At 40.2% G+C, this 27326-nt stretch overlaps 1 protein-coding gene across 1 annotated transcript in view; it reads left to right on the top strand.

The window, feature by feature from the left end:
- Positions 1–27326, top strand: part of GRIN2D (glutamate ionotropic receptor NMDA type subunit 2D) — a 721729-nt gene that overhangs the window by 146643 nt on the left and 547760 nt on the right. Inside the window, exons 3-4 of the mRNA XM_075276758.1 lie at positions 15212–15269; positions 20354–20542. The gene's annotated coding sequence lies outside the window, so the exon portion shown is untranslated. The remainder of the gene's footprint in view (positions 1–15211; positions 15270–20353; positions 20543–27326) is intronic.

Raw genomic sequence — 27326 nt, 5'->3', positions numbered from 1 at the left:
GTGGTGTGTCAGTCTAGCCCAGGGGTAGGGAACCTTTGGCTCTCCAGCTGCTGTGAAACTACAACGCCCAACATGCTCCATTCACTTACATGGGAGTTCCAAGAACAGCAGAGCAAGTATGCATGCTGGGAGTTGTAGTTTTGCAACAGCTGGAGAGCCGTACGTTCCCTACCCCTGGTCTAGCCAGTGCTTAAGCTCCTCTGGTTACTAAGGAGTTAATGCTAGTAGCTCTTTGATTGACATCCTTCCTTGCCAATCAAGTTTGGGCGGGTGTTTTGCCAAGTATTTTAAGAGGTCGGGTCGGCTTTAAAGAAGGCAACTCTGAATGCTTTACTAATTTTATTATATGAAGAATCAGTGATTACATAAAATAACAGAAGATATTGTGATATTGCGTACACTTTTGTATAATACAAGTTACAAAGATTAATATACAAAGATTAAGATACAGAATCAACACCAAGAGCTTACATCATCATCTGCCTGGAAAAGAAAATCAACCGTGGACGCGACCGGCAAAGGCAGAGAATTATCTCCATAGCTTACATTACACATCTATATACAGGTTACAGCTTCACCAGGAATTATAAGCATCATCTATCCGGCATCAGCTGGGAGAAGTGGGCCAGCGAAGATAGAGAGTTCCTGGGATCCACACTGCGCCATGGGCGTCCCCTTAGCACGCAGGTCCAGAGACTTCTATCTTCGCAGCAAACTTTCTCAGCTTATATCTTATTTGAAAACAAATGTCTGCATAGACCAGTGCTACGCAAACTAACAGATCAGTACTTTTCCAGTATAAGGCCTCCCCCCTCTGAATAGCCAGTTCTTCAGAAGTTAACCTGACACTGGGAAAATCCTTCATCGGATGTTGAATGCTCCTGGTGCTAAGCAAACCTGCATTCCCATCGACCAGTGTTATATGGTACAGCGTTCTCATAACAATACTCTGTGAGAAACATTGATAAGAGAGCTATGCGTAAATATGCAGTGTCTCTCACTAAATATTACCAAATCTACAGAACTTACAGGCTAACTGTTACCATCTAATATTCTTAAAGGGATACTGTCAATATGGATTCCGGATGGTCAATTAATACCTTAACACTACAGGCAGGCTCTTACTATCCTTTATATAATTTTCAAAACCTCTCTTGGCTGATTGCTATTAGCTTCTCAGAGCGTGCTGGCTATAATCTGTTTGCTGATATTATACACTCACCGGCCACTTTATTAGGTACACCTGTCCAACTGCTCGTTAACACTTAATTTCTAATCAGCCAATCACATGGCGGCAACTCAGTGCATTTAGGCATGTAGACATGGTCAAGACAATCTCCTGCAGTTCAAACCGAGCATCAGTATGGGGAAGAAAGGTGATTTGAGTGCCTTTGAACGTGGCATGGTTGTTGGTGCCAGAAGGGCTGGTCTGAGTATTTCAGAAACTGCTGATCTACTGGGATTTTCACGCACAACCATCTCTACGGTTTACAGAGAATGGTCCGAAAAATAAAAAACATCCAGTGAGCGGCAGTTCTGTGGGCGGAAATGCGTTGTTGATGCCAGAGGTCAGAGGAGAATGGCCAGACTGGTTCGAGCTGATAGAAAGGCAACAGTGACTCAAATAGCCACCCGTTACAACCAAGGTAGCCAGAAGAGCATCTCTGAACGCACAGTACATCGAACTTTGAGGCAGATGGGCTATAGCAGCAGAAGACCACACCGGGTGCCACTCCTTTCAGCTAAGAACAGGAAACTGAGGCTACAATTTGCACAAGCTCATCGAAATTGGACAATTGAAGATTGGAAAAACGTTGCCTGGTCTGATGAGTCTCGATTTCTGCTGCGACATTCGGATGGTAGGGTTAGAATTTGGCGTCAACAACATGAAAGCATGGATCCATCCTGCCTTGTATCAACGGTTCAGGCTGGTGGTGGTGGTGTCATGGTGTGGGGAATATTTTCTTGGCACTCTTTGGGCCCCTTGGTACCAATTGAGCATCGTTGCAACGCCAAAGCCTACCTGAGTATTGTTGCTGACCATGTCCATCCCTTTATGACCACAATGTACCCAACATCTGATGGCTACTTTCAGCAGGATAATACGCCATGTCATAAAGCTGGAATCATCTCAGACTGGTTTCTTGAACATGACAATGAGCTCACTGTACTCCAATGGCCTCCACAGTCACCAGATCTCAATCCAATAGAGCATCTTTGGGATGTGGTGGAACGGGAGATTCGCATCATGGATGTGCAGCCGACAAATCTGCGGCAACTGTGTGATGCCATCATGTCAATATGGACCAAAATCTCTGAGGAATGCTTCCAGCACCTTGTTGAATCTATGCCACGAAGAATTGAGGCAGTTCTGAAGGCAAAAGGGGGTCCAACCCGTTACTAGCATGGTGTACCTAATAAAGTGGCCGGTGAGTGTATTTCTGACCTTGGCTTTTCCCTTTGACTAGTCTTCTGGTTCTAATTCTATACTGTGGGACTGCTGCCCAGTTGAGGCAAGTAACTAGGGACTAGGGCGCGGTGGAGCATTAGGACTCACTGTCTCTGTCATTCACTTCCTCTCAGGTTTCAACAGCAGCAACTGGGGAATAGCTTAACTGGCAATTCCCTAACAATTCCCTTCTAAATTATTTGAAAATTAGTGTGTTGTTGGCAAGTCAGCATTTGGGGCCCTGCTTTTAATTTTGTTTTCTATTGAAATTTTTTTTCTTTTTTTTCTTTAACCATCTACAGTAGATTTTTAAGATGACTTCTCCCAATAATTTTACAATTTACTGTGTAGACATCTTTGGCTTCTACTTTCTGAAGTCTCTTTTGCCCTCTCTACAAATGCTAACCAATATACTGCTTTCATCTTTAATGATGCCATCCTGATGCTTCCAACATATTCCTGACTGCTGCTTCCCCAATTTATGATTTGTCTCCTGGTGAGGCCCACCCAAGATTGGGACGCAACGTTTTGAGACTTAGAATAGAGCATCTTAATCTCTGGACCATTAGAATATGAGATAATGAACATATATAAGACACAAAATTAACTCAGCCAAAATATATTTATACCTCCCACTTTCCACCCACTCATCTTACATTTACCAGAAATAAAATATACATCTTTCTTTTTCTTACTTGAGGGTATGGCTTGAAGTCTTACTTGAAGTATTACCAAAGTATAGACATCATAGACCTGTTCAGAGATATTTATATAGCTTTTGTGCAGTTTTAAAACATTTTGGATTATGCTCTTGCTAGTTAGAATATTTTCAGACACCAGAGTAAAGATTTTGTATTGCATTTTCTAGAAATGTCTGATTGCCAGTTCAACCCTGGCCATATATTCTATATATATGTATGTATGTATGCATGCAAAGAAATTAGCATATAACAATGTTGGATAACCTAAAGGCCATCCATCGGAAGACCAGGTTTCATTTGAAGACTGATCCTGCAGTAGACTGCAGTGATATATTTCACTTTGGCTGTTATTTACAAAATTCATTTAAAAAATAATAATAAATTATATACACATTATACATTTATAATAAAATATTTTATTTTATACAGAATGACTTAACATTTGTCATTTCCACTGTAAGAGCATTTCAGTGAATAGAGACAGAGATGAAAAACAGTTGAAGAGCAACAAAGTCTTCATAAGTGTTTGTAATGAGCTCATCCATTACTGACATGGATAGCAATGCTGGAATATTGTCCAAGCTATTTAACAAATAGATAGTCCCATTACTCAGCTTATGACACGTTAACTTCTAGAAATGTAAAATACATTTAAATTACACTTCAAATTCTGCACATTGTAAAGTATTGTAGAGTCAGTTATTGAAAGGCTTTGTGACTGTATACATTTTGTTAACTTAAGGTAGCTGAATACAACCTGAGGCCCAGGAGCCTCACATGGTCTACTATGCAGCCATCATCTATCAGGACTAAGACATGCTTGTCAGTATCCTGATAGTCTGGACAGATATTGTTGACAAAAAATCTATACAAAACTGTTACTGTGACTATTGCAGGTCAAGAGGAGCCATGCATGAATGTTTTGCTTTTATCGTTGGTGTTGTATAAACCCTTGAATTATCCATTCCTGCCACAGACTCTACAGCAGATGTTCTCAAACTTATTTTGTCTTCCACTTTGATAATCAATTATTTTCTAGCGCCCCCTAAAATTCTTAACTTTACCACATCTTAAAAATCACAATTGCAATCAATACTTTAATTTAATTATAGCCGCCATATAAGTCTTTAAAAAGGCTATTCAGGCACCGCTAAAGTTATATTAAACTACCCCCCCCCCCCCCCGTTTTAAAATAAAACCCTAAAAAAGAATATGTTAATCTTATCTATTGTGCATCACCATGCATTCAGAGTCTGACATCATCTTCAGCCACGCCTCCTCTTCTGTCCTCGGGTCCCGTCTTTCTCCGGTGCTCGCAAACTGCCATTGATAAAAATGGCGCGGGTGCATGCGCAGTAGCAGCAGTAGTAGTAGTAGCAGCAAGCTACTGCGCATGCACCCGCACCATTTTTTATTACTTAAAATCTCAATAAAATACATTTAAGTTTGTGGTTGTAGGGTGATAAATGTGAAAAAGTTCAAGGGTTATGAATACTTTTGCACGCCATTGTACAAAGTGAAAGTTTAAATTTTTAAAGAAATATGCTATTTCAGTGCCCAGCATGCTGTGCCCACTTTGTGTCATCAGAAACATGCACTTATAAATTAAAATTAAGTGGGTTATCCTGGTTACAATGAAGTTGTATATGTTGGCATATATTGCTGCTTGGGCACACAGAAAGGAAGGAGCACTGCACTTTTTAGCTTTTAGAAGAACTTTCTGGACACCATGTTGTTTTTGCAGAGGCCATGTTGTTTGGATTCCCAGAAAAGTGACCCAATTTTGTAGGGGCAATTTTAGAGTCTCTGTAAACATGACATGTCATCCAAAAACCAACAATCTAAATCAGCAGTCCAAAGCAAGCACATAGGGCTCATTCACATGTGTGCAGTGCAGTGCTGTGCTGTTTGCCCAAACACACCATTTCAGTGCTCAATATGTTGCCAGCTTGTGTCAGCAGAAACATACATTTCAAAAACTGTTAATAAGCGGGTATCCTGGGCACAACAGCTTTTGCAGCATTCGTCTCTGATACAATCAAATCGGCATCAATAAAACTGTGTTTCTGAAATGTTGGGCCTTAGCCTTAAAGGGGCTTTATCATTGGGAAAACTCATTTTTAACTAAATATATACTTGCATAGCCTTTAGAAAGGCTATTCCACACATACCTTTTGTATGTTAATCCCCTCAGTCGTTTTTGAATGAGCCCACTTTTATTTATACGTTAATTAGAAAGCAACGAGCACATTGAAGTCTCAGTGAACACTGTCTGCTATGTATACAGCACAGGCTGTTGCTGCTTATGACTCATCAGACTTCCCTGCTCTCACACACAGCGCACAGTGCTCACAGACTGCTTGTTGCTGGCTAATTAGTATATGAATAAAAGTGGGCTCCTTCAAAAATGACTGAGGGGATTAACCTACAAAAGGTATGTGCGGAATAGCTTGTCTAAAGGCTATTCGAGTATATGTTTAGTTAAAAATGAGTTTTCCCAATGATAGAGCTTTGAAGAGGACCTTTCAACTCTCCATACATGTTTGTTTTAGTGAGTAATTCCATGCCCCATAATATAATGTATTATAATCATGGAGTATCTTTTAATGAACAGAAAAATTGACCTGCATTGCAGTTGTTACAAAATGATGGTTGATAGAAAGGGGTATCCTCTGTGTATGACTATTGCAAGCCATACAGCCATAGATTGCACAAGTGTTGGTCCATTGTAGGATGTCTTACAGTAGCATACAGTTAGCAGTTTGCTTAAAATTTCCATGGTATGTTAATGTTACATATTACGGTACAAGTTATGACAAAATATTCTGCAGAATTGTTATTATATTGGAACTAAACTATTACACAGAACAGTATTATTCACATCTGGCGCATTTTATGAAGTATCCACAGGATATACCTGAAATGTCTGTTACTTGATGGTCCCAACTCTTGGACAGGCATGTATCTCTGTCTTATGGTTGCAATGACAGTGCATATGCGGCTCTTTCCATTTACTCTGATAAGATATAAACATATTACTATATCAGTGTCAAGCTAAAGTTTGCTAAATCTTTAAAAGATGGGGCACCCTTGGGCAATATTATTAGTACTGGGTCTTTACTACACATTTACCCTCCCTTATGTGCTAATTGACAGAACTGAATTCTAGCTTTTTTTTCGGATGGGTAGATGCTCAAGAATCCTTCCTGCTGGTATCCATGGCAGCTAATAACAGACTGTCCCAGTTATACATCACCTATCACACTTATCAGTCCATTGTGATTACATTGTGCTGAGAACTTATCATCCTCCCACTGTCATAGATGTTCTGAGGGGGTCACTGACTTGGCATCTTATCTGGTCCCATTCCTTTATTACAGTTCTGAATTTTGGAGAATTTTTTTATTAACTCCTTTATGTAGGCTCTCATCTTAGAACCTAAAACATGCCCGTTTGGTTTAATTAACTCTGATGAGGTCTGGAACCTTCATCGGTAGTTCTTTCTTAAGGAGACACTGTTCACCCAAAACTATTGCCTTGTATTGTGCATATTTTGGAGCAATCTCAAGTAAAGTTTGAATCCATTTCAGGTTGGAAACACTCATTCCGATGTGTTAATATATTTTATCATTAGATACTTTGGACTTAATTAGCAACTGATGTGGGCAATATATTGAAACAGTAAATTTTAGTTGTTAGAAAAATAAAATTTTAAATTTATATTGTTTTTGTCTCATATTAAAGGTATACATAATGTTTGCATCCTGTGAAGTCTAGTAAAAATAATATATATATATACACTCACCGGCCACTTTATTAGGTACACCATGCTAGTAACGGGTTGGACCCCCTTTTGCCTTCAGAACTGCCTCAATTCTTCGTGGCATAGATTCAACAAGGTGCTGGAAGCATTCCTCAGAGATTTTGGTCCATATTGACATGATGGCATCACACAGTTGCCGCAGATTTGTCGGCTGCACATCCATGATGCGAATCTCCCGTTCCACCACATCCCAAAGATGCTCTATTGGATTGAGATCTGGTGACTGTGGAGGCCATTGGAGTACAGTGAACTCATTGTCATGTTCAAGAAACCAGTCTGAGATGATTCCAGCTTTATGACATGGCATTGCATTATCCTGCTGAAAGTAGCCATCAGATGTTGGGTACATTGTGGTCATAAAGGGATGGACATGGTCAGCAACAATACTCAGGTAGGCTTTGGCGTTGCAACGATGCTCAATTGGTACCAAGGGGCCCAAAGAGTGCCAAGAAAATATTCCCCACACCATGACACCACCACCACCAGCCTGAACCGTTGATACAAGGCAGGATGGATCCATGCTTTCATGTTGTTGACGCCAAATTCTGACCCTACCATCCGAATGTCGTAGCAGAAATCGAGACTCATCAGACCAGGCAATGTTTTTCCAATCTTCAATTGTCCAATTTCGATGAGCTTGTGCAAATTGTAGCCTCAGTTTCCTGTTCTTAGCTGAAAGGAGTGGCACCCGGTGTGGTCTTCTGCTGCTGTAGCCCATCTGCCTCAAAGTTCGACGTACTGTGTGTTCAGAGATGCTCTTCTGGCTACCTTGGTTGTAACGGGTGGCTATTTGAGTCACTGTTGCCTTTCTATCAGCTCGAACCAGTCTGGCCATTCTCCTCTGACCTCTGGCATCAACAACGCATTTCCGCCCACAGAACTGCCGCTCACTGGATGTTTTTTCTTTTTCGGACCATTCTCTGTAAACCCTAGAGATGGTTGTGCGTGAAAATCCCAGTAGATCAGCAGTTTCTGAAATACTCAGACCAGCCCTTCTGGCACCAACAACCATGCCACGTTCAAAGGCACTCAAATCACCTTTCTTCCCCATACTGATGCTCGGTTTGAACTGCAGGAGATTGTCTTGACCATGTCTACATGCCTAAATGCACTGAGTTGCCGCCATGTGATTGGCTGATTAGAAATTAAGTGTTAACGAGCAGTTGGACAGGTGTACCTAATAAAGTGGCCGGTGAGTGTATATATATATATATATATATATATATATATATATATATATAAATAAATAAATATATACTATATATATATATATATATATATATATATATATATATATATATGTTCCAGGGTATAAGACGACTGGGCGTATAGGACGACTGGGCATATAAGACATTCCCCAACTTTTCCAGTTAAAATATAGAGCTTGGGATATATTCGCTGTATAAGACTACCCCTCTTCTGTGGGGTACTTCTTCTTAATGCACACTTACCCCTTGGTATACTCTTTAATGTTTTTTTTATTAGCTTTCCAGTACTGAACCATCTTTTCTGTAAAGGAGGGTTCACACTACCGCTGCTGTCCTCTCCAGGGCTTCCATCCTAAACCCCAGAGAAACTTTCATTTTTATTTTTTTTTTCATGTAGATTGTGAGCCCCATATAGGGATCACAATGTAATTTTTTTTTCCTATCAGTATGTCTCTTTGTAGAATGGGAGGAAATCCATGCAAACACGGTGAGAACATACAAACTCCTTGCAGATGATGTTCCTTCGAACCCAGGACTCCAGCGCTGCAAGGCAGCAGTGCTAACCACTGAGCCACCATGTTGTCCCTTCAACCCATTCATTTGTGTCCGTATTCGGCCTCTCTGCCTGCAAACCATTTTTTTTGCTCGGACAATCTGGTGAGACCAGATTTAGTTATAACATTTTGGGGAATGTCTATTGCTTAGATCACCATTTATTTAAATCAAAGGCGAAACAGTGTAAAAAAACCCCAGCGGTTTGGCACTTTTGATTTTGATGTTCACCGTACAGGAAAAATATATTATAAGTAGAATGGCCATTGTCGAACACAGGGTTACCTAATGTGTATGTGTATCACAGTAATTTTCTACTTTTGTATGTATTCTGGGGAATTAGGTGATTTAGAACTTTTGTGTTTCTTTTTTTTTGTTTTATATATATATTTTTTAAACTATTTTATCAACACCCGCCTATGGGACTTGAACCTGCAATCATTTAATTGAAATTCCCTTAGACTGCAATACAAGTGTATTGCAGTCTATGGAAAATTCTGTACATTACTATTTTGGCTGGTCATAGACCAGCCTCAGTAGTAATATTGCTATGACAAGCCTGGGAGCCTTCAGTAGGCCCCGGCTGTCATAGAAACAGGTCGCCACACAAGAGTCGGTCTGCAACTTTAGAGGTATGGGGTTTTTGAAGTATTAATGCCCGCGATTAGAGTGGACTCTGCACAGCGAAAACCCTGTTGCTATGGTGACTGCTCTGCTGCATACATACCAGCCATCCACTGTAATAGCATGGCAGATGCCTGGGAGGGTTAGTACCGCCAGGGCCCAAAGCATCGCCACACTCCTGCAGAAAGCAAGCCAGTGGTGGCAGGAGCGAGACGATGTTGCAATTCCACTCCTCCGCCACATCCCTCCTCCGAAAAGCCGGCATATAAAATGACCCCCGACTTTTGAGAAGAATTTCAGGGGTTAAAAAGTCGTCTTACATGCCGGAAAATACGGTGTGTGTGTATATATATATATATATATATATATATATATATATATATTTCCTATGGTGATAGACACCATCAGAGGCATCCATCTAAATGATACACCATGCATTGCTGAAAAATGTGAGCTAAAAACACAATGCAAATGTAGCCTAATAAATGTGCTAATACAACCTGTTTCTGTCCTTTCAATTAATAATAGGAACCAGGACAGCACATTTTAGAAGCTACAGCAGTTCGTATAAGGATTGAAAAAACTAATTTCCATATTTTTTTTTGCAATCACACAATTACGAGAGAGAAGATGCTGATTAAAAATGACATTTTAAAAGAGTCACAACAATTTTTGAGACTTCGTTTGGTGTAAAGAGGTTTGGAAAAAATTGCAAACATTAGCAATCTAGCTGCTTATTAAAATGTCAGGAATGAATGTGATTTGCTTAACACACATAATAAGAAGAACATATTTAGGCAAGACTCCCATATGACCCTACAGTGTGATTATGATATCATTTCATTTAGTATAGGAGACTAATTAGTAACAGACATAAAAAAAACACCCCCCCCCCCATCCTGTCGTCTTCCTTTTAACCTATTATTAAGAATTAAGTAAAGGTTCAGAAGGCCTATTCATCAAGTACTGGTATATAAATTTATGCAATTGATGCAATTGTTATATACGTACTAAGTTTAAGCACAAGAGTTCTTAATTAGAGATGAGCGAACAGTAAAATGTTCTATATTCGATATTCGTTTCCAGTAGCTGCTCAATATTCGACTACTCGAATCGAATATCGAATCCTATTATAGTCTATTGGGGGGGAAATTGCTTGTTTCAGGGGTAGGCAACATTCGATCAAATTACACTTACCAAGTCCACAAGTGAGGGTGGGGCTTACAGTCAAAGCAGCCATTTTCTTGTAGCGCGGGCATGCGCAGTCGGCTCTGCCCAGGCCCGAAGTATTTCGAATACCGTAGTATTCAATCGAATACCTACTCGATCGAATACTACTCTCTCAGCTCTATTCTTAATGATTGTTTTTTTCTATTCAATGTTTTATTGGCTATTCATATGCTACATTCACAACTATCAATTCAATTAAGGAATCTCGTAGATCAATCTGATATACAAATGATAATGGTATAGAGCAAATCATTAATTTCATGTTCTCAGAATGGAAAAATAAATATTTTTTTGGCAAATTTTTGGACCTTGTGACCTCTTTTGAAAGGGATCCTTCACCATTGTAAACCATTAATAGGACATTACATACAGGAGGAAGCCAGCAAAATCAATAGCTTTCTTACCCAGTGATGTCCATTCTGATTCTTGCTTATACAATTTAATAAAAAGGAATGTGATAGAGCAGAGATCTCAAGGATTTGGTAACTCATAAGCCACTTTTTAATATGACAAGTGTTGTACAGTGAAAATCAATTTTAAAAGGGAACGTCTAGATTAGAGAATCCATTTTTATATACCTTAGCACTTGTGATCTACAGAGGACCTACAGTATCACATCTTATGTGTTGAATGATGTATACATCCTGGACATTTTTTGCAAGGAACCCACAGATTACAGCTGGGGGTCTTTTTGTTTGTCAAGGGAACCTTATAGTAAGTAGGGATTATCTCCAGTGGAGAACCCTTTTGATATGGAAGTTAAAGATAGGGTCCTGTTACACTGGCTAATTTGCAAAGGGTGCTACATAACCCCATGGAATCCTGTATAGGTGTGAATGATCTAAAATATAATTGTTCTTTCACATACAGTTTGCATAATTGTTGGTAGTACATTCACAGTTTAAACTGTGATTTATCAAGTCATCCTCCATGAAAGCACACACAGTAGGTTGACTCCATCCATGACAGGGACAGGGAAAAGAGAGGATAAAAACGCATCCTATATTAGCATGCCAATGTTTCCTGCCCCTTTGAGCCACAGCAGGGAGGTTCACAAGGCCAAGCAAGTGAGGTTTGATGGATTCAAGCTTTTCATTTACCAGACAGCATGAGTTTGATTGAGTTTTCCTTTCTCCTCCCTGTGCTGTTCTGTCTTGGTAGCAAAACCTCTTCCTGAAGCTCTCTTTTCCTTCTCTTGGCTTTTGCACTTGTGGCATTTTCCAGTCCAGCTCTCAGAGCCTGTGCTTTCTGACTTCTGGAAGTAGCATGGCACAAATTGGAAACTGGTTTCCCCATGGCTGGGGTTGCAAATATCATTGGTTGAACCCTCTAGAAGCTCATTTAAGAGGGTACTCCTAGAGATGATACCTTGTCTTCTTTAGCCCTTCTGCTTCAGACTGCAGGTTTTTTTGTTGACATATCAGCTATCTGTTCACGTTTACACACAGGGTGCAGTTTTATCCAATGAGGAAAGGAGAACTTTATGGATCAAGATGTGGACTGGTCACGACATATTTAAGGTTAAACTATGTGCCATTCCAGTTTTCGGACCAGCTCTGCAGAACATTTTAGAAAAATATACTGATAAGAAGCATACATTACTGAAACCTTAACCTCAAAAGAAAAAGAGATCCTTTAACTCTTCCCAGTTTCAATCTCAGGACTATAAATGAAAAGGAAATTGGGACGATGGAGCTACACGAAGGGTAGTAGAGGAAAGAACATTTTCAACAACCAAAAGTTCCCCAGCCAAGATAATCAATGAAGCTAAGAGGGAAAATTTCAGGCTTCACTTAAGAATGGGAAATTAAATCAAACACCTGGATTCTAAACATTTGCTTTGGCTACAAAATAGAATTTTATTCTTATCCCTCAAACAGAATTACTATAACAAAGATTACAAGTCCGCTTCTTCAGGATCAGCTTCAGTCAAGCATCCAGAAAGCAGAAAAGGGAAACCAAATGGCTTGTTCTGAACAATAATCTGTGATAGACACTGAACAGATTTTTAAGTACCATTGCTTCAAGAAGGAATCCATATGTTCCTCCTTTCCCCTTATAGGAGAAAATTCCTTTTTTGGCTATAGTAGATTTAAAGGATGCATGTGAGATCACAACCATCTACACTACCATTTTACAGCTCTCACCTTTGGCATTAGCTCTGCACCCCCAATGTTTACCACGATCATAACACAGGTAACAGCATATACATCTGCATTGCAATGTAATCTTCTGGATATGGGCTGGATTACAAATTCAATCTACAACTATACATTTAAAATATTCCTGGGAATCCTCTTAGACGCAGTAAAGCAACCTTCCTTTCTTTTTTGGCTTAGGGAATATTTCTAGTCAGGCAAATTTCATTCTTTTAGAAATCCAGACTACTCTCAGGGAAGTTATGTCCTTTCTTCGATATATGACAGCATGCATTCAATGTATTCCCTGGAGCCAGGTTCATTAAAAACCCCATCAAGCCTTAAGGCTAATAAACTAAAATAGGAGCCCACAGATTCAGTGATTTTTTTCACAGCTTTTCTCTAAATTTGATGCTAAGTCCAAGAAATCTTTTCAAGAGAGTCCTTTGGAACCAGATTCCCATTCTCTCCCTGGTCACAGATGAGAGCAAGAGAGGTTGGGGGATTTGTATGGGTTGAGAATCTTTCCAGGGAGTCTGGTCTTAGAAAATAATCCTCAAATTTCAGAGAATTGAAGGACATTTCAGAGGATTTAAAAGCTTTGAAGTACCAAATCCAGTGTTCAATCACCCATGTCTACTGCAGATATCAGTATTGTTAGTTTTGGCACCGATCTCTGGCCACTGTCAGAAGGAGATTCCTGACAGTCTAGCTGAGCTGTGAGGAATGCCCCTCTAACATTATTTGTCAATAGACTTGTACTGGGGAGGGGGGAGCCTTCCTCACAACTCAGTTTCATTGCTGGGCGGTAAGGAATGCCCCTTCTGACAGTACAGAGATATGGACGAGTACTGTCAGAAGGGTGTTCCTCACAGCTCATCTAGACTGTCAGGAATGCCCTTCTGTTAGTGGGCAGAGATTGGTGCCAAAGCTAACAAAAATTTGTTAACAAATTTATGGCTGTGTGCCTAGATGAAAAGTGATGAAGAAATGGCATTCCAAAACAAGAAGGCATTCAAAATGTTCCCTTCATTGGAGCAGATGTGAAATCAAAATGGTGTTGGCATTGAAAGATGCAATGGCTTTTCTGAAGTGAGGAACAATTTCTGCTTTTACTATTATTTCTGATGCCAACACTGTGACCCCAACAGTGTGGTATAGTGGAATGCGATGGACCAGGACACAGAATATTTCTGGCTGAGTGGTAGAAATGGTAGCTGTGGCAGGCAGTAAAGTATGGATTACTATGACGGACCAGGCTGCACACGTCTGGCTGAGTGGTGGCAGTGGAAATAGTTTGTATGTAGTTCGTCTATAAAAACCCTTAACAGAAGATTTTTTTCTTTAACAGGACATACTTTGTCAGTAAAACCAATGTAAAATACTCTAGACAATAACAGATTAAACTGTTCTATTGAAAAACAGACTTCAACATTACATTATATTGGCAATGGAATAGTTAACTTCCAGGGTTTGTACTGCAGCAGCTAGATTCACAAAGCACAGTGCAGATGTTTTCCATCACTATTATGATTTCACTATCTGTGTCTAATTGATAAAATCTGACTAAACTTTGTTCTACTTCTTCTACTCCTATAATTCTCTAATTCTATTGCAAGTTTTAATGTGGTTTATTACAGGATAAAATTGAATAATTACTTTGGGTCATGCAGTGATGAATAACATATCCATCCCCTAGCTTCACTGTCACTAATATGCCTCGTGTTCCTGCTGTGAGAAGGTGACAGAGTGATGGAGTTACGGGATATCTCCCTCAGATTCCTGACACATGTGTGGTCCAGGGTGGATCTGGAATAAGCTGCAGCCCAGGTGTGGGTCATAGGCTCATTCCTGGGCCATAAAAGGCTGCAGAGCCGGCATTTCAGGGCAGATCCAGGGAGGAGAGGAGGTGGCTGGGTCTGTCCTGACACTGAGAGCCTCGTGTTACGGTACAATGTTGTTTTGGTTGATTCGTATGGCTGGTACGAGGCCCAAATAAAAGGACAAAAGTATCCAAGAAAACTATTACCAGCTGATTCAAAAATAACAATAGTTAGACTTATTATTTACAGGGTGTCATGTGTACAACAGGGTTGATTCTACCAGAGCTACTGTGCTCTCCAGGGCTCAGAAGGCTTGTGCTTCTATTGGGCATGTCTGCAAAGTTTCACCTTTGTCCTCCCCTCATATTTCATTCACTGTCTTCTATATCTTTTATCTTCCAGGAAGCTCTCTTTTAGGAGAAGACTTAAGGCCATAGTCCTGCCCTAAGGGTTTAGTTGATATTCTCATGTGCGTGCTGTCATGGAGGATGACTTGATAAAATAGAATTATTTCTTAATGGTAATTCAGTCTCTGGGAATACTCTATGACATCACCCTTATTTCCCTCCCTTTCTTAAATTAAATGCCTTGGCAATTTGTAAACATTGGTATATACTAATGGGGGGAGGAGTTTTTAACCTCTCTGTTTCCTGTCCCTATCAGGAATGAGTCAAACTCCTGTGTGTGCTGTCATGGAGGATTCCCAGAAACCAAATTATCGGTAAGAACTAATTCCATTTGTGTTTGGCTCATGTAATGATTTCCTATTTCTCAGCTGATCATAGGGCGTTTTACTTGGGGTAATTACCTGGAGCACCTATTGAATTTACCCAATTTCAGCCTATATAAAAGAGCCCTTTACACTTGGGGATTTTACTTTACTATTAAATGCAAATTCATGGTTTTGCTTGCAGAGCCAATTTCTGTAATATTGAAATTAGTAATGCTCTTAGATCTATGGATTTGCTACCGTATAACACTACTTCTTAACTGTGAAGTCACATGGAGGAGCCTGAGATTCAAACATGGCTTACAAAGCACTGATAGAGAAATGCTCAGTTAGAAAACTACCACCATCAAAACTGCTTTTAGCCTGAGATCCCACTTTAAAGAAAACCTGCTTTTTTATTGCTGTATTTTTTGAGGGTCAAAGTTAGGTGTTGCTTCAAAAGGAATGGGAAATATAAAGGAAGTACATCTACTTCTCCTTTCTGCTCAATCCACTCCTGACTTTGGCTGAAAAAAGGCAGCAAAATCTGCAGCAAAAAAAATCTGCTTTTTCGCAACATGGGGCTTCAGCCTTAGGCTAAGACCCCATGTAGCAGCCCACATATAAAAAGTGCTGTGGGAAAAACCATGGTAGAAAGGAATCATGGTTTTTCACGTAAAGTCAGTAGCGTTTTCCTATTTGGATTTTCTGCTTCAATTATACCTATATGGAAACCAAAGTCATTTCCATAGGTATAATAGACATGCTGCATTTCCATAACCATTATGATGGTTTTGGAAATCTCAGTATTTGCACTGCACATATTTTTCTGCAATGTGTGGATTGGATTCGCTAGACTGTAAAATGCTGCAGTTTCTGCGGTGTCGATTACTCCTTGTGGGGCCAGCCTTAAACTACTTATTTGTTTGAAGAGTTGGTTGATATTGTTATTTCTACTATTCTGCCTGGTTCTGGGTTTTGAATGCCAAGCATAGCATAGTCTCCAGTGTTTTTCTTGCCTGACAGACTCCATCTTTAAGTCGTAATGTAATGTCATGGGGATCCATTTGAAAAATAATCTGTCTTAGCTGTCATAAATATGTTGTTGACAAACCATAAGGTTGGTATGAACGTGGAAAAATAATTGCCCTAATGCAAATAGTTTTTTTTGTATGTTAGGAAATATGAAAATGAATTAATACTGGTACCAGTCTCAATTATTGATGTGAAAATGTGAATGAATCATTCTTAGTACTATACATGTGAATGCTACATCTGTGCTACATCTCCTAAGAGGTTTCACCACCATATTACACTATACAAGCTAAATAGATCTCTTTGACAAGATGAAGCTTATGTATTTACTTTCAAAATATAGAATTATATGAAAATTATATGAAAATATAGAAAAATATAGAATGGCTGTAAAATCCTGTTAGAGAATGCCAGAAAATGCATCAAAACTGCATGTGTGATTTGAGTCTAAGAATTACTTCCATGAACCTAGCATGTTTATTTGGCCCTTAATTTCTGCCTTTAACACTATTTTGAAGTATCTCTGTGCTCCTCATTTCATCTGTTACCTGCTATAAAAAGGCAGTAAAATTACATTTTAGGTAAACAACCAAAAGACTGTCTAAAGGGTTCGTTCACACGGAGGAAAATGGCGTGTTATTTGGTGCTGAATTTTCAGCACTGAAAAAAAAGTCTCACATTGATTTCAATGGGTTGCACTAGATTTTATTTTCCACTAGCAGAATTTTCTGAAATTACCTGTATGTAATTACTGATCCCTCGCTCCTGCGCACGGCTGCCCGGTGCTTCCCCCTTTGCGGAGGCAGCTGTAAAAATGAAGGGGATCGTAAGTAAGGCCATGGGCCTGCAAACCCCACAATTACCACTATCATTATACTTGGGAGTATTTTCAGACCCCCGAGTATAATGATCGGAGGCCCAGGAGAGGTGAGACAGCATAAAAAAACACTATTACTTACCTTTCCTGGCCTCCAGAAGGCTTCAGGCCTATTTGGTGACGTCCCAGATGTTCCATAGCCTGGGCCTGTGTCATAATGTGTCGTGACACAAGCCCGGCTCAAGTGACGTCAGATCCATCATTGAAGATGGCCGACACCAGCGGGGAATGCGCCGGAGCCTAGGAAATCCTGTATCCTCCTCTGGATCTCCAATTATTATACTCTGGGATCTGAAAAGAGTATAATAATTGTTCATAAGTGGTCCACAATGGGGCATAATACTGTGTGCAGGGGCCACGATGAGGCATAATGCTTTGTTCAGGCACCACTATAGGGCATAATACTGTGTGCAGGGGCCACTATGGGGCATGATTCTGTGTACAGGGGCCACTATGGTGCATAATAGTGTGTACAGGAATGCAGTTTGCGTGTATGTGTGCGTGCGCGGGGAAGGAAGGTCAGTCGCTCGGAGGGGGGGGGGGGTGTAGGTCAGACGCCCAGAGGGGGTAGGGGAAGAGGCGGGCACATATCAAATGTTCGCCTTGGGACTCCACCATTCCTTGTTACAACACTGATGTGTGCAGCAAGGAGAGTATGCAATCTGCAGTGAGCTAGGGCTCATGACAAGCCCAGCAAATTACATTCCCAGTGTATTTTATACCAGCTATGTGGATTTGGAAAATTAAACCTGTAATGATGCAGTGTTGTCAAGGCCTTAGGCTAAGGCCCCAGGTAGCCACCGTGAAAACCGCGGTGGATAGATATTGTGGGTTTTCTCCGAGTGCTTTTCACAGAAATCCAGGAAATCACTTGTAGATTGCGTAATTGACATGCTGCGATTTCCAAAGCTGCTACGGTTTTGGAAAAGGAAGCATTTCTGCTACACATATTTTTCTGCAATGTCCTATCCACTTTGCAGGAACTGTAAAACTCTGGAGTTTTTGCAGCGTCGTTTATCCCTATGCTCACAGCCTTGCTATTTTTCACGGATCTAATGTTCATGAAAAACAGCCATGTATGTGCGTGTAAGTGCACAGACAACATTTATTCACATGGCAGGCAATAATGTACAGATGACCATTTTTGAAAATGCCTTCACGTGGCAATTAAAAAACCCATGAACTTCAATGGGTCAATTCGCATGGCACTTAATAATAATGGTCCATTATGACAGACAAACTGTATAGTGCATTTTTAAAAAAAAGAACAATCCCAAAATTTGTGAATAGATATATTGGATACAATGTAATTTTAAAATGGACGTTGCAATAATGTTTACCTCCAGTTATTAACAATTTTCCATAATTGATGAGTACAGCTTAATACGTGAAACTTTGTAATATATCTAGATATGGGAAGATCAATGAAGATTTGTTTTGTCCCTGATTTAGATGAAGCGATCCAAGCAACCCAATTAAGTTCATCCAACATGAATCCCAAATTGTTCAGTTTTGTTAAAAAAAATTTGCATTTTGCAATATTTGGGTCAAATCTGCTTATTTTGAACAATTTTGTCCATCTCTAAATATATCTTGTGATGAAAGAAGGCAATCTGTGCATATATCCTTAATTAATTACATTGTTCATGAATATATCTTTAGTGAATACATTGTTTATGCTTGCATCATCAGTATATTACATTGGTATGTGTGTATAGGAGAGACTATTAATCTGCAATCACAAGACTAGATATTCAATTGGGTTGTGACTGGACAGTGACTGTAGCCTCTGAAAATTAATTTGAAAAATAAAATTCCTAGGGCTCGTTCACATGGGGCAAGAGGGGGCGGATTTTGATGCCGAATCCACCTCAAAATCCGCCCCCTCACAATAGAGGTCTATGTAGACCACTAGCGTCCTTTTTTCCGTGAGCGGTTTGTTCCCGTTCACAGAAAGAAGAAGCAAGCTGCCCTTTCTTCAGGTGTCTGCCTCGCGATAGCAACCTCCGGTCTAGGCCTATTCATTTGGGCCTACTCAAGATCGGAAGCCGCGACTGTCGGATGTCTCGACAGTTGCGGCAGGTGCATTTTGTTCCTATTCTGACGAAGCTTCACACGCCAAAATAAGGGCCAAAGTACGCAGTCCCTAGCCCCATGTGAACTAGTCCTTAGAATATCCATATTCTGACACCTGTAACTTTTTAAATATTCTGGATACAGGACTGTGTAAGGCATATTCTTTGTGGGGCCAATTTTACATTTTATTTGTACCATTTTGGGAAATGTCTGATATTTTAATTAGAGATGAGCGAACACTAAAATGTTCGGGATTTGAAATCCGATTCGAACAGCCGCACACTGTTCGACTGTTCGAACGGGTTTCGAACCCCATTATAGTGTATGGGGGGAAATGCTCGTTTCAGGGGTACGCAACATTCAATCAAATTCTACTTACCAAGTCCATGAGTGAGGGTAGGGCTGGATTCTTCTCCCTGCGCAGCGTCCCCGCATCCTCTTCCGGCCTTGAATTCACTCTGCTAGGCATCGGGCCTGGGCAGAGCCGACTGCACATGCCCGCACTACAAGCGGACATGCGCAGTCGGCTCTGCCCAGGCCCGATGCCTGGCAGAGTGAATTCAGAGCCGGAAGACTCCGCGGGGACGCTGCGCAGGGAGACGACTTCTAAAGGTAAGAGAAGAATGAGCGTTGATTGGCAATGTATAGCATTCTGCCAATCAACGCTGGTTCTGCATCGAATCTTAACTTCGAACAGTGAGTGGTACTTGGACGAGTACGAGTATTTTGAATACCATAGTATTCGATCGAATACCTACTCGATCGAGTACTACTCGCTCATCTCTAATTTTAATCAATTTTTTGGGAGGTGAAACTGCAAAAAATGACATTTTGGCCATTCTCATTTTCAAGTTCACCATATGGAGAAAATATTTTTATATACTTTTAGCATAGATATTTTCAGACATGGGGAAACTTAATGTGTTTTTTTTTTCATTTGTATCTGGGTGATTTAAAATGTTATACTTTTTAAAAAACTTTTTTTCTTTTTCACGTACTTTTAGACCCTCTAGGGGACTTGAACCAAAGGGAGTCTGTTCATCACTGTGCTATATTACAATACCAATGTTTTTCAGTATATTGAGAAATCCATTCAATTCTCTTACAGGAAGATACATGACATACCTACCAACCAACAAACACAATTGTAAACTTAGAACTACATCAATGGATCAGAGCAATTGAGATCAAAGATATCCTTGGTAACAGATACAAATGGAAAACTTCAGTCAGTGTACCTCTGCCCTGAAGTGAGTTGAGCCTCTCACCTCAAACAGCAATATCTAGTGAAAACAAGGTGGGTATGGGAAATCTGGAGCATTGACATGCTGTAAAATTAAAAACAAATCCAGAATACAATTCTTCTCAAGCACCTCCTGGGAACATCCTCCTTTCATGAGTTGTATACTAGCTGTTGGTTAGCAGAATGATGATTTGGCAGAGGAGGCAGCACTGGGCAGTCTGGTGCTGTCATTATCTATAAGCAGTCCCTTCCTATTGAAGATGAGCCTGTGTAATGGAAGGTTGATGAATAACTTACTGATAGCTTTATTGTGAAGTTCAGTGCTACTCTTAGAAATGCTGACTTCCTATCTGCTCCGATAATGCAATCAGTGGGCAAGAGTTAGTTTGAAAGTGTGAACGGGGGTCTGAGAATTCTCCAGATTTATCACAGTTGCTGATAATGAGTGAATCTGGTGAATTTTTAGACTTTCTAGTCTACATTTATATCACCTTTTTGTTGGTCTACTTCGAGTCAGAATTTTGTGATTCAGTTTTATCATATTTTCAGTGCATTGTGCCACGTTTAAGCCACACTTTTTTCTGAGAATTCTCACCCATATATCTAATAAGTGGATAAATTCTACCATAAATTAGATTTGCTAAGATGAGCCAAAGATGAGCCACATTGTGCAAAATATTTGCCACATTACACCAAAATGAGCCATATTTATCACTTCATCTACATCAGAAAACTGACATAGAGGGATGAAATTGAGGTGCAAGGCCCTTTCTTGTACCAAATGTACCTCTCAAGCTACATTTCACGACTTATCTGTCACATTGTGCAAATATGATTGGGGTAAGGGTAAGTTCACACAGAGATTTTTGGTCAGGATTTTGAGGCCGTATCCGCCTCAAAATCCTGACCAAAAAGATGGCTCCCATTGAAATCAAAGGGAGCTGATCAGGTCTTTTTTCCAGGAGCGGCTCCCAGAAAAAAGAAGTGAGATACTCATTCTTCAGGCTGTTTCGCCTCGCGATTCGGCCTGAAGACACACCCTCCTCCGGACTAGACCCATTGATTGGGTTTAATCCAGAGCGGAGTGCAGTGCACCAGCTTTCAGTCGCGGCTACCCGGCTTTTGGTCTGGAACCTGAGGTGGCCTTGGTCTCAGGTTCTGGACCAAAAAGCTCCATGTGAACTTACCGTAAGGTTCCTACCTGGCATAGATTTCCATTCTGGTGTCATAACATCCCACAACTTTATAATGAAGTTGCAGCTTCTTCAGAAATCTCTCTATCCTTGCCCCAGTCAGGCCGTTTATTAAGACAGGCCTATGATACACCAGTTTTTTAAATTTGCCCTAGTGTCTAGTCCTAATAACAATCCTAAATCTGGGCCAGTGTTTCTTGTATGAACAGAGGACTTAACTTCAAAGAGAACTCCAGTAAGCTAATCGGTAACATTATACAACACATACAGACTCATGTTCAAATGGTGGGGACAAAAGGTGGGGAGTACTGTTCTTATAATATTGCCTTGGTATAGGGATGCAAGGCCCAAGATAATGGGTAGGTGTAGACGTAGGGTCCCAACCCCAGATATGCAAATGGAAATGGAACGTCACACGTGTGACGTTCCGTTTCCATTTTTATAATATTTCCTTGTGACAATTATGGAGGAGAACTAGCATTGCTTCCATAGACTGGCCTTTATTTTTACTTATTTTGTTTTGGTTCTCAACTTCATAGATTTACAGTTATTTGAGATCTCTCTTGTAATGAGCTATGTGTACTTTTCATCTTGAAGCAAATGAATGATTAATGAGGGTGAATTTCAGCAAAAAGAGATTATTAAAAATCACAAGGCGTTCATACAAACAGTGGGGCAAATTTATTAAGATGCTAGTCTAGATAAAGGCCCCAACAAGCATAGGGCATGACTGATTTATGAAGAAGCTCCAGCCTATGCACTTGGATGGAGATTTCCATTACAACTCATACCAAAAAACATAAGTTATAATAACTAAGTTATAATATATATGTCTGGCCGAGGTGGAGACTAAGATGCAGAATGGGGGTTGTGGCTCATATTTGGCATTAGAAAGGGCCTTGAGCCAAATATCTGCCACAATATCATCTCTATACTATAAGTCTGATACAGAGGGGTTGATAAATTTCCTCCAGTTTATTTTAAAATTTGTATAACTGTTCATTATGAGAAGAATTAGCTTTATATTCTGCATCTGAATTACACAATGAATATTATTTTTCATATAATGTTATTTTTACTTGTTCCTGGCATTGAGTTTTTTAGATGCTCAGTTTTGGTCAACTCTGCCTTACTTCCATCTAATGTCATGGCAACATGAAATTGCAAACATTATTCTGTAGAAACGCATTACTGATTTTCAAGGTCAAGATTTTTTAAATGTTTTTTTTTCATTCTTTTTATTTTGATACACTGGAAGACTGCAACTCTTCACCCTTTTATATTCAGAATATAGATATACATTTGAGTGTTTGTATTCTCCATAGTTTGAACTTTGTTTCAAAAGTTATGAATGAAGAAGATTGTGGAAACAGTTTCCATATAATATTATTTTCTAAATTTCACCCACAAATGCTTACAATCTACAGAGGATTAAAGTGTCACTCACCAGTACAAAGCCTTTACATTTATTCAGAATATATCACACACACAATGTCTTCAGTGGAAAGAGAGGGGTATTTTTTTTTTCTCTTTTTTTTTTTTTTTTTACTTGCCAAAAAAATTCTTCCATCATCCATGTGCTGTCTTTGTGTTAGGATGCAGATGCAGTTCAGAGCCAAAGTGAAAACCAGTACTAGATATACTGACTAAAATGGTTAACACAGTGGCGTGTGTCCAACCCCCCCTGGGCCGTACCAACTCCAACCCCACAATGGGTGTTCACCAGAGTCCCAGATGGTGGGGATGGGCTAGGCTGCACTGCTGGGCAGAGCAGTATGGGCCAGAGAACGCCAAACACACAAATGATGCCAAACTAGATGCTGAGTCTCTTACCAGCAGACGTTTTGGGTTGCAGTGTTGGTCCAGGGATCCAGAAAGCTGAAGCAGGTGGTCAGCAAGTGATGGCAGAAAGTAAATCGTAGTCGTACGATCTGGGTAGTCAGCAAGAGGGCAACGCAGTACCGAAGGAAATCCAAGTGGAACGTCAGGCAGGCTGAGTCGGTAACAGGAATGATAGTGGAGTACAGAGCAGAGTTCAGGTAGCAAAGGTCTAGAGGCAAGCTGAGGTCGTTGACAGGAACAGGCAGAGAGTCAGGAGGTGAAGGCAAGGTCAAAGGTCAAGGCAAAAGGGTCAGGAACACATGTAGTCAGATCGGGGAAAGCTAAGAGCGAATTCACACAAAGGAAAATGGTGCTGAATTTGGTGTGGAATTTGCTAGCAGGAACCTCTATGTTTCCTCTATTTTTCACATATTAGGTGTAAGTCCTCATTCACACGACCATAGTGGTTTTCACTATCTGCAAGTCATTTGCAATCACGAATCTGCAAAAAGACTTGTATGATTCCATACACTAGTCTGTTAAGCAAATGTGGCCAAAAACATGCTTCATAATTTCCTTGAATACGGCGTGGACACACGATTGCAAAAACTGTGGTTGTTTGTATGGGCCCATAGAAGTGAATGGGTCTGTATGAAGGTTGCCTTAGGTGATGTTGAAAATAAAAAAGACAGCATCTTTTTTTCTGTGGACACAAAAAATGGATGACACATAGATGGCACATGTATGACACATGGATGAAATATACTAGGTTGTACAACATCTGAATTTTTTTAGTCATTATAGCCATGAATGATTTGTGTGAAAGCAACCTTATACCTGCTCCATAAGTCCCATAAAATAAATCACCAGTACAAACATTGTGCATATTGAGCTGGCAAACAATGCTGGTACATTTCAGCTTTGAAACCTTCACAAATCCTGCTCTGGGCTAAATGTTGCGGCTTTTGTGCTCAGCTATTACTTCTTCACTGCTAATATTTTCCATTTACATTGATATGCAAATATATAATAAGGAAAAGTCAATATGAAAAATAAATGTGAGAAATCCAAAGGAACAACTGGGTAATTGTATGTTTCTAGCCTGAAATCAAGGTTATACCATTTTGTGAGCAGCTAGTGAGTACAGTGCGTATTCAGTCCATCTTAAATGTGTCAATAAATCTAAAATATAAATTGTCTTAAAGTGGGATTCCTAACGTAAATAATTATAATCAATGATGGAACATTCTTTAATTTCCAATGAGATTAATTGCCAATTGTGGATTTATTCTTGTTTCAATAGATTTCCTTTGGCTTCCTTTGACTTGCTCCTATACCTAGATACTGATAGGTTAAACCATACGTACAAATCTAAAACCACTTTTCATAAATGAAAAGTACACGTGAATATAAGTAAGTTTTGTAGTATATCTTATTAAAGGGCATCTTTTACCAGACTAACATATCAACCCAGCCCCATGGACAAGATAAGGTCTACCTGAATCAAACAGTGTTTTCTCATTATTTGTTGCTGAGGTATCATCTTTTTTGTCAATATGCAAATTAGCTTTTGGGATAAATGAGGGAAGTGCCCTCTTTGCTCCAACTATCTGATACAGGTAACCCTTACCTATCTATCTGGGTAGTGGTGAAAAAATTGGTTTAAATACTTCTGGACCACCTGTTGACTTATTACATCCAAAAAGTCCACTGTCAACACTGCAAGAACGTAAAAGCGCACGCGGGGGGGGGGGGGGGGGGGGCAGCTGTTGCTACAACCAGACTTTCTACATTAAAAGCGGGGACTGTTTATTACCGTGCTCAATACATAGTTATGGGAGCTTCCATGATGCTCCACTTATGGCCCTGCAGTCACATAACTGCAAGGGACCAGGAACCATATAAGCTGATGGGTCCTAGAGGACCCAGGACGGCTCTGCAGTGAGAGCTAGGTAACGGCATTTCTCTTGTAATTAGGCCTTTATATATTGTCAGGGTCTGGGGTTGTTAGGTGGGGTGGCATAGACACACAAGTCCAGTTTCTTTAGTCCAAAACAAAGGTAGAGTTTATTTTCATTCAAAAAGGTAGTGCAGAAACAAAAGGAAACAATACAAAAATAAATACCTGCCCGGCTAGGCTCTAACTAGACACAAGAATAGGTTACCTCACCTAGGATAACAAAATCAAAAGCCAGTAGAATCATTCATGACACAGCTACAAAAACATGACTTATCTGTTTGGCATTCCAGCCAAGCTCTGCCAAAAGTCTGCTGCTGGAGCTGGCTTTTTAAGCCTCCTAGACGAGGAGACTCTCTACAGGTCCCAATGCCAATCTACCTGCCATTCCTAAAAATCATTCCTAAAAATCAACTCTGCTACATCAGAGATGTACAGAGCTCTGTCAACTCTGCTATTCTGGAGATGCAGCAGTGCTGTGCAGTCAACACTGCTACATCTGAGATGTACAGAGCTCTGTCAACTCTGCTACATCTGAGATCAGACCACGGTGGAGACTGCTGTGGACCGATCTTAGACTCTGCCTCCTCTGGCAGAACCAGAGTTGCTTGGCCAAATGCTGTTTGAGTAACATTCCTACCTAAATAAAGCTAATTCCTAGCTAACCCTGCCAGTACATCTATCCCTGTCTCACAGTCACATAGTTCACAGTCTCATATTACCCGGATCTGAAATCCACTATTCATCTAAAGTGTAGGTCACCTGATTTTGGCAGCTAATGGCTTTTTCCAATTTTTTTTTTTGATGCCTACATTGTCGTAGTTCCTGTCCCACCTCCCCTGCGCAGTTATTGGTGCAAAAAAAGCGTCAGGGAAGGTGGGAGGGGAATTGAATTTTTAGTGAGTTTGCCACATGGTGTTAGACTGGAATCAAACATCTCGAACAGCCTGATAGCCAATCGAATATGTACTCGGTTGAACAATGTTCGCTCATCTCTAGCTATGAAACCAAATTAATCAATTCTCATACCAAATGTCTACAAATTTTCCTCCCAAAAAAGAGAAGAAATAAATACTGGGTACATCTTACCAGTTTGTAGACCATTTCACTTGTGCCTGGTGATAATATATGATGTGCTCCTTGTCACTTGCATCATGGGAATGTATCCACCACCTTGGACATCATTTTCTGACCCTTCTTTCTAATGCAGCCCTCATTTCCCCAAAACAACCCCTTCCCTTCACTAAATATACTTGTTCCTATGCGTTTTGTCACAGATTGTGACTCCTCAGGGGAACCAAACATGAGGTCGCTGGCTTTAGTATATCCTTCTCTAAAGTCTAACTGACATTCCATCCCACTGAGAGCTGGTTTGACTCTTGTGTATACAAACTTAAGTGGTTTTCCCACAATTAACATGTATTACCTATATTATTAATACGCTACGCAATACATTTCTGATTGCTGGGGTTTCCACTGCTGGGAACTACACCAACCACTAGAGAACTCCATTTCTAAATACATAACTGCACTCAAAAGAAGGATTCCAAAACTTCAAAGGCATTATCTAGGCAATTTAGATTGTGAACGCTACTTGGGACAGTGATCAATGGTAATGTCTGTAGAGCGCTGTGGAATATGGTAGCTCCATAAAAGCAAGTAAAGTGAGAAGAAAATAAATAACATAAATTGTAGCTTAATGCTGGTTCTTCTCCTACCTTTAGAAGTCTTCTCCGTGCAGCTTCCACGTGGCGTCTTCCGGCTCTTCATTCACTCTGCCAGGCATCAGGCTTGGGCAGAGCTGACTGCGCTTGTAGTACGGGCATGCGCAGTCGGCTCTGCCCAGGCCCGATGCCTAGCAGAGTGA

This window comes from Leptodactylus fuscus, chromosome 6 (genome assembly GCF_031893055.1).
Source record: "Leptodactylus fuscus isolate aLepFus1 chromosome 6, aLepFus1.hap2, whole genome shotgun sequence".
NCBI classification, from domain to species: Eukaryota; Metazoa; Chordata; class Amphibia; order Anura; family Leptodactylidae; genus Leptodactylus; species Leptodactylus fuscus.
The sequence above is the reverse complement of the archived record's forward strand: the minus strand, read 5'-3'. Positions and strand labels throughout refer to the sequence as shown.